Source organism: Galeopterus variegatus, unplaced genomic scaffold (assembly GCF_000696425.1).
Source record: "Galeopterus variegatus unplaced genomic scaffold, G_variegatus-3.0.2 Scaffold15690, whole genome shotgun sequence".
Taxonomy (NCBI): Eukaryota; Metazoa; Chordata; class Mammalia; order Dermoptera; family Cynocephalidae; genus Galeopterus; species Galeopterus variegatus.
In genome coordinates this window covers 4082-12858 of record NW_007741801.1, presented here as the reverse complement: position 1 = coordinate 12858, position 8777 = coordinate 4082, and the positions used below count along the sequence as shown (strand labels likewise).

The window sequence follows — 8777 nt, the reverse complement described above, 5'->3', positions numbered from 1 at the left end:
CCAAAGGAAAAATAAACAAATGGGATTATATCAAACTAAAAAGCTTCTGCACAGCAAAAGAAACAATTAACAGAGTTAAAAGACAACCAACAGAGTGGGAGAAAATATTTGCAAAATATACATCTGACAAAGGATTAATATCCAGAATATACAAGGAACTCAAACAACTCTACAAAAAAAAAAAACAAAAAACAAGCAACCCAATTAAAAAATGGGCAAAAGAGCTAAATAGGCATTTCTCTAAGGAAGATATACAAATGGCCAACAGACACATGAAAAAATGCTCAACATCACTCAGCATCTGGGAAATGCAAATCACAACCACACTGAGATACCATCTCACCCCAGTTAGCATGGGTAAAATCCAAAAGATCCTGAACGATGAATGCTGGTGTGGTTGCGGAGGAAATGGAACTCTCATACATTGTTGGTGGGACTGTAAAATGGTGCAGTCTCTATGGAAAATAGTATGCAGGTTCCTCAAACAATTGCAGATAGATCTACCATATGACCCAGCTATCCCATGGCTGGGAATAGACCCAGAAGAATGGAAATCATCAAGTCGAAGGTATACATGTTCCTCAATGTTCATCGCAGCACTCTTTACAAGAGCCAAGAGTTGGAACCAGCCCAAATGTCCATCATCAGATGAGTGGATACGGAAAATGTGGTATATCTATACAATGGAATGCTACTCAGCTATAAAAAAGAATGAAATACTGCCATTTGCAACAACATGGATAGAGCTAGAGAGAATTATATTAAGTGAAACAAGTCAGGCACAGAAAGAGAAATATCACATGTTCTCACTTATTGGTGGGAGCTAAAAATAAATAAATAAATACACAAAAAAACTGGGGGTGGGGGGTGGAGAAGACATAACAATTGCAAATCCTTGAATTTGATACAACAAGCAAACAGAAAGGACATTGTTGGGAGGAAGGGGAGAGAGGAAGGAGGGAGGGAGGTTTCAGTAATGGGCCACAATAATCAACCACATTATATATTGACAAAATAAAATTAAATTAAATTAAAGTAAAAAAATAAAATAAAATAAATCATCTAATTAAATAAAAATAAAATACATGGGGAATTTTCTACTTACTTTCTGTTTTAGATTTCATGCTTAATTGCATTGTGCTCAGAGATGTCTGATGTGATTTCTATCCTTTCAAAAGTAACTTGCATTCTGGCCCAGCATGTGGGCAATTTTAGCAAATGTTCCATGTGACATTAAAAGAACATGCAATTTGCAGTTGTTGGGTATATTTTTGTAATGTTCTAATTAAGTCAAATTTATGTACCTTATTTTTCAACACTTTAATATCTTTGCTGATATTTTTTGTCTATCTATTCTATTAATACTGACAGTAGTATTTCAAAACCACCACTATGATTGTAGGTCTGTCTGTTTTGTGGTCGTCTCACTGATCTTTGTTTTACTTATTGAGGCTCTGTTACTAGGTGCATATGAACTTAGAATTACTGTATCTTCCTGGTATAGTGAAGCTTTTTCATGGTGAGATATTCCTTGTTATCTCTGGAGTAGGGTTTTCCCCTTGTATTCTACTTTTTTTATATCAATATTGCTTCACCAGGTAGTCTTTGCATTAAGTGTCTTTTCCCATTCTTTCACTCTTAACTTTTCCCTAGCCTTTTACATGTGTCTTCTAAGCAGCATCTAATTGGGTATTATTTCAATCCAGTGTGAGAACCTTTGTCTTTTAGTTGAAATAATTTGTCCATTTATATTTAATGAAAGTACTGATATATTTGGGTTTAAATCTATATTCTTCGTAATTGCTTTCTTTTTGTTATACTTATCATAAATTTTTATTCTCTCTTGTCTTCTTTTGAATGGACTTTTTAATTTGAACACATGCAAAGGAAGAGAGCATGGTGTAATGAAGTGGCACATTCCCATGATTTAGCTTTGTCACTCATCAACATATGGCCAACATTGGTTCATGTCTCTCACCTCAACTGCCACCAAATACTGTATTATTGTAAAGCAAATCCCAGACATCATATAGGTCTGTCTATAAATATTTCAGTATGTTTCTCTAAAAGACAGCACTCAAAAATAACTCCAGTACCATTAGCATGGCCAAAAATTAAAAATATTCAAGAGCTATTATTAAATAATTAGTTGTGTTCAAATTCTCTTACTAGTCTGAGGAATATCTTTTACAACTGATTTGTCTGAACTGGGATCCCAACAGAGTCCACACATTTTACTTGGTTCCTCTGTCTCAAGTAATTTTCATCTAAACTATTTCATCTAAAACAGTTTCCCTGTCTCCCTCTTCTAGGGTGGGCGCAGGGCTGTGGGGGACCATCCTCTGTACAAGAAGGACTGTGCTCTGCTCTCTTTCCTTTCTCCTCCCTCCCCTTCCTAGTGCTTGAGATGCAGAGAATCCCCCAATCACCCAGTGATTCTTCGAGCCTCACTGCTGTCTCCCCACCTCTATTTCAAGACTGCTTCTTGTGGCTTCTTCCTCTGACACTGTGACACTGTCCCCTTTGGAACTGTTCATTTTTAACAGTCATGTGTCGCTTAACAATGGGGATACATTCTGAGAAATTCTAGGAATTTCTCAGCTCCATTGTCATCTTACTAGATCACCGTATTTGTGGTCAGTCCAAAACATTACGTGTGCATGGACTCCAGCCCTAGCTTCATACTCATGGAGTCACAGAGCAGGAAACATGTACAGGCCGGTCAATGGGGGCTGGGCTCTGGTTCTTCTGTCTCCTCTCCCTGAGCAGCCCCCATCTCCACACTTGACCGTTGTGGCCAGGCTGTTGTGTCCAGGCACCTTGAGGGTTTGTGGGATCTCATCGTGATAAATTCCTCTGTGGAGGTTTTGTAAAGGATGTTTTCTTTTCACTGCCACAGAGATGCATTCTCAAGTTGTTACCCAGGAGGGCCAGTCCCTCCGATCACATCCCGGCCCGCTGTGTGTCCCCGGCCTCAAGATGAGGGACTGAGGGGAGCCTGGAGGACTTCATTCCCCTCCCCACCTGACACACACACACACACACACACCGATGCACTTACACGCACTCACACACGTGTATACAAAGGCACACACACATACAGGCACAATCACGCACATATGCTCACATGGCCCCTGCAGCGGCCTCTGTACATCTCTCACCCCCTCAGAGGGGACTCGGAGAAGGAGGTGATGCTGACCACCAAGTCCCCCACGGCCACGGTGGGGGACCTGAGCCCCTCTAAAGGGGCTTGCAGATCTTCCAGCTTACTGGTTCTGGCCATGTCCTTCTGGCCTGGAAGGAGTTTGTGATACGTCCACCATCCTCCACTCTGGATCCCAGCTCTGGGGAGGGGGTGGGCCGGTAGTGTGAGACACTTCTGGCAAGGGGGCCAGGCCTGGGCCCAAGTTCTGTCTCACCCACATGGGGGCCGGGTGTCCATGGAACCGGATGATGTACCCTTGAGGGAAGGAGTATGTGTGGGCCCCCAACCCCTGGCCCTCTGCTCCCACCCTGGAGGGAGGGGTGCTGATGGCCCCTTGTGTCTCTCTGCAGTTGAGGATCTGGAGAGTAACTCCCTAAGCAGGAGCAGCCAGAGGCCTCTCAGGGCAGACCTAGAGTCCACCCCTGCCCATGTGGGCAGCCCAGACCCTGAGCTGAATTCTGAGCCCCAGGTTGCCTTTGCTCCAAGCCAAGACCTGCCCATGTTCGGTGGATTAGTGTGGAGTGAGAGTAAGTCCCTGGGGGAGGGAGCAACCTTCCGCTTCTGGCATTTCTCACTGTGTGGGGAAGTTCTTCCTCATGTCTGACCATGCACTCTCTAGCCCTCCTGGAGATGAAGCTGACAGGTCCCCATCCTGAGGAGCCCATGGGGGGTGGGGACTTGCAGCAGAACCGGACCACGCCCAGGCCATTGAGACCTGGGCCCTGGGAGGAAGACACCCTCAAAGAGGGGACTCTGGTCTGAGTCCCAGAGGCAGAGCAGGACAGAGGGATAGGTCTGGAGCCCCGCATGGGGAGGGCACGGGAAGGTGAGGACCAGAGTGGCCGAGTATGCCGAGGTGTCACCCTGAGGGGGACGTATCATGACCAGGTGGGCTGGTTGTCAGGATGAGGCGGGGAAGGGGCTCCTGGGAGAGACTGTGGTAGGCTACCCGGGAATCCCTGAGGGGCCCGGGGCAGTCCAGCCACGGTTGGAAGTGGGATTATACAGGGGGATGAGGCCAGGGCTAGACTCGGGGAACCCCAGCATTTAGAGGGTGACCAGACTTCCTCATGTGTGGATGTGGGGCCCCTGAGCCCTGGTAAAAGCAACACATTTGGTTGCATGAAAAGCTAAATCTTTGTGCAACAAAATAGATCAAAAAGTTTAGTAGGTCTCCAGTCCTTTAGCATCACATAACCTGAGTCACCTCCTAAAGACCCATCTCCGAACCCAGCACACTGGGCATTAGCGCTTCAACACGGAATGTGGGGGGACACGATTCAGTCCACAACAGCTGTTCACCCTTGCTAATGACCGGGGAAATGCACCTCAACACTAGGAGCTGTTTTATTTTTATGTCCTTATATTTTAATAAATTATGTATGCATACTTTTATATCTGCATGTTTTTATTTTTATTTCTTTTTAAAGAAAAGGTGGTGGCTGCTGGGGATCGCTCTCGGGCATCCTGTGGGCTCGTCACTTAGTTCCTGCCTCAAGGCCTTCACACTTGCCATTTTCCTATCTAAAATTTCTACCCCCTTCTCAGGTCTCAGCTGGAACGCCACCTCCTCTGAGAAGCCTTCCCTACTGCCCTGCCTGGCGGGGCCCCCGGGCCTTGCCCATTTTATTCCCTTTGGGGCCGCATCCTGTCGGGAACCTGTGTTCACCCCTCACTGTCAGCTTCGGAGGGTGGACCTCGTGTTGGCCTTGGACAGTGCTGTCTCTGCAGAGGCTGGAACGGTCCCTGGCGTGGCAGAGGTGCTCAGCAAACACCTCTGCGGGCCACCCCCAGAGGAGTGGGCCACCCCCAAAGGAGTGGAGCACCGTTTGTTTGGATGGTGCTTTTGTGGCTCCTGGGCCTGCCAGCCTGGCTCGGCCTGTTGATCGGGCTGACCCCCCCTGCGAAGCTCCCAGGAGCCCACTCCTTACTCAGCACGTGACCAAGACGGTCTCTGCCAGGTCTGTTGACAGCCTGGGGGACACGAGACTCTGGACCAGTGCCCTCATGCCTCTGGGCCTCGGCTTCCTTCCTGTGAGATGAGGTTGCCCAGGTGAATGAAGGCAGGTGGAGGCCCCAGAATGGCACGGTGTCCCATGCAACAGAAAGAAGGTGTGCACAGGAGCACCGTCCACACATGCAGCCCCCGGGTGGGCCTCAGGGGCTGTGCAAGTGAGGAGTCAACTCCAAAAGGCCATGCGCTGTGTGAGGCCCCAAATGTAGCATGACAGAGATGACCAGCTCAGTGGACACCAGGGCAGGGGTGGCCAGGAGAGAGGCGGGTGTGACCATGCAGGAAGCTCTGCAGTCTGATTGTGGGCCCACGAGTCCACACGCGTGACAGACAGCAGAGCACTGGACACACACGTGTGCCCGTGCGGCTTCCTGGTATGTTCCACGCTAGGGTTATGTGCGATGCAGCTGTGGGGAGAGGGGCTCCGTGGGTGTGGGGAACCCGCCAGCCACGTTCCTGGCACACTGTCCTCCTGGGGGCTTGCGCCCGGCTCTTGGCACTTTTGTTATTCCTGGTGTCTCCCAGAGACAGGCCTGACCTGGGGTCACACACCTGCCCAGCCAGGTTCGTGGGGTTGTTGGAGGCCGAGGACTGGCCGGGCAGAGAGTCTTCCAAGCCGTCCGAAGACCACCCCAGGGGCTTGTACAGGAAGCAGGCAATGGCAAAGAAGAGGAAGCCCAGCACCTGGGGACAGAGGAGGAGCCACTAGGCCCCCCGAGCCACCTGCTCCAAGGCCCCCCGCCCCTTGAACCTGGCCCACCCAGGAGGAAGACACGTCTTTCCCACATAACCAGCTCCTATAGTGGGTACCAATATTGTTAACAAGGAAATGAAAAACATTTGACTAAAAACTGACGTACAGGATAAGGTGGCAGGGCTTGTCATGGGTTGAACAGTGTCCCCCCAAAAGATATGTCCGAGTCCTAAACCTGGGTGCCTGTGGATGGGACCTTATTTGGAAATAGGGTGTTTGTAGGTGCAACTCAGTTATGGGTCCTGAGAAGAGGACACCCTGGATTTGAAGTGGGCCCTATATCAATGACAGGTGTCCTTATGGGAGAGAAGTGGGGAGGGACCTCAGACAGACACGGAAGGAAGACTGTGTGAAGGCGGAGGTAGAGCCCAGAGTGACGTGTCCACACAGCAAAGATTGCCAGAGCCGCTTCCAACACGGGAGAGGATGGCATAGATCCTCCCCCAGAGCCCCCAGAAGGGACTAACCTGCCCACACCTCAATTCCTCATTACGGCAGCCACAGACACCTAACGAGCCGGCCAGTTACTTCCCCACAACAGGGAGCGACACCCACCCTGCGGGGGCATGCGGGGACACGGCAGGGTGGCGCGCAGGCCCTGGCCACAGCACAGCCTGTGCACGTGTGCTGGCCCCTCACACACGCAGCGAGCTGTGCACACAACTGAGGTGTGACCACCGGGCTTGGGCAGAACCTCCCATGTGCTTCCTGGAGCACCGCCCCCCACGCTCACAAGAGCAAGGCTATTTCAACTTGGTTGGGCAGCGATCTGATCGAATGGGGACTTTCAGGGGCGGGCCTATCTACCCCCTTCTAAAATCCACACCTTGCTTCTGGAGCCGACCCCAACCCTCTGCACGGTTCATGCCGGCTCTGTGGAGCTCCGGGGGTGTGGCCTGGGCAGACGTGGGTACCAGCCTGCTGCTCAGCATCCAACATACAGGAAAGGAAAGGCAAGGGACAGTTCCCTGGGAAGAGTGCGTCTCTGCAAATTGACCAACAGCTCTTCTCCGGAACCACACAAATCCCTTCTCAGACGTGGCTATTTTTGTGCTAATCCGAGGGGAGATGAACACGGGTCTCCTTCCTGGCTTCAAGCCCTTCTCTTTCTCCAAGCCTCCTGCATGGAAAGCACCTGGGGCCGGGGCTCCTGTGAGCTGAATGCCCCTGTGTCTGCCACCCCAGAAAGAGGATCATGATCCTCTGAGCTCCTGGTCCTGGGATTTCATTTTATTTTGAAGGTTTTTCACCCTATCCTCTACTGGGGGGACATTCAAGCTAGCATGAGCCGAGAGTTACAATAGGAAGTTTCTCTTAGCTTGAAAAGAGAGGGACAGGCTGAGAAACAGGTGGAGTTCAAGGCACACTGAGAGTGGAGTGGAGTGTCCCCCATCAATCCAGGGAGCAAGCCAAGGCCCAGCACTGGACCGGCCCACCAGGCTGCCAGGAGGAGCCATCCCTCCAAAGCCCTTCACTAACCAGATCCACCTGGCACCGCCCATGCTGTGGTCGGCAGCCCCTGGCAGGCAGTGGGACAGGAGCTGCTTCTATGGCCTGGAGCTGTGAGCTGGGGTGCTGCAGGGGGCTTGGAGTGTGAACCCAGAAAGGCTCTTCCACAGCTCCATCTGATGCCGGCACATCTTCAGAGTCCTGGCACCAGCTCGTGAGGCATGTGGAAGGGATGTCCCCTTCCAGAAACAGAGTTGCAGGTATTCAGCTGGGGTTGAAGCTGTTGGAAGATCCCATAGAGTGTACCACCCTGAGCTAGCTGAGGAGGAAATCCCCCACTGCCCTCTGGAGAGACCCCAGGCTCCCTCCCGTGGGCACAGCTCATCTTGTGCACGAGCCCCACGATGAGCATGTACCGGCTCATGGCCACGTTCTGGTACACAAAGCAGGAACCCTGGTGTTCGCACTGGTTCTGCCACAGAAGGCATGCCTTCTCAATCACCAGCCAAAGGCGATGGGCCCGGGGATGCCCCCTGCAGAGAGACACTTGCTCAGCACCTGATATGCCCAGAGGCAGGCAGGGGGTGTGGGCAGTCAGGAGACCTGGAATGCATGGGGTTTTGGAAGGGTGACATCAGCCATTGATGTTCTCAGAGGCTCACAGAGGGGACTTAAATGTTTCTTTTTCTAGGGATTCAGCATCAGGCTGGGAGTCCCCCATCTCTGACTCCTATGCAGCCTTCATGTTAATGAGGGGGAAAAACTCTTTGGGCAAGTAAATGACGATGGGTCCCTCTAGGGGACAGTTAGAGAACAGTGCTTTCCCCAGGTGGGCATAGCTCCTGCGGAGATGCACACTGGCACAGTGAGTAGACCCCTGCCGGGTGCCCTCGCACAGCGAACACACCGCAGAACTGTGCGTGATTTCCTCGTGCTCCACTGTACCTAGTGCTCTAACTATGATCCACTGGATTCCCAGGGTGAAGGATCTCTGCTGGTCATAGACAAACCTGCAATGGAAAACCACAGGTCAGTGCCCAGGGAAGTGTGGCTGTGTGCCGCATCATACCCCCAGGCCAGCAGCTGAGTCCTGGCCAAGCCTCAGGTCCCATCACCATCTCCCCAGGTGGCAAGCACCTCATCAGAAGTCAGAGACAGCTCTTTCCAGACACAGCGACAAACAGGCCCGCTTTGCAGGGGCCCAGAGTGTACCCTGGAGTGTACCCCATCGTGGGATTTGAAAAGCTCTACCTTCCAGTGCTGCAAGAAAAGGTTCCGGACAAAAGCAACACCAGGGCCCCCTGGCTTACCGTAAAGTTGCTGTGAGCGCAGGAATGCTGCTGAGGAATGTGAAG

General features: G+C 51.1%; 1 pseudogene; it reads right to left on the bottom strand.

Moving 5' to 3' along the window:
• Window positions 1–5771: 5771 nt before the first annotated feature.
• The window catches only part of LOC103582317, a 6077-nt pseudogene continuing 3071 nt past the window's right edge, over window positions 5772–8777 (bottom strand).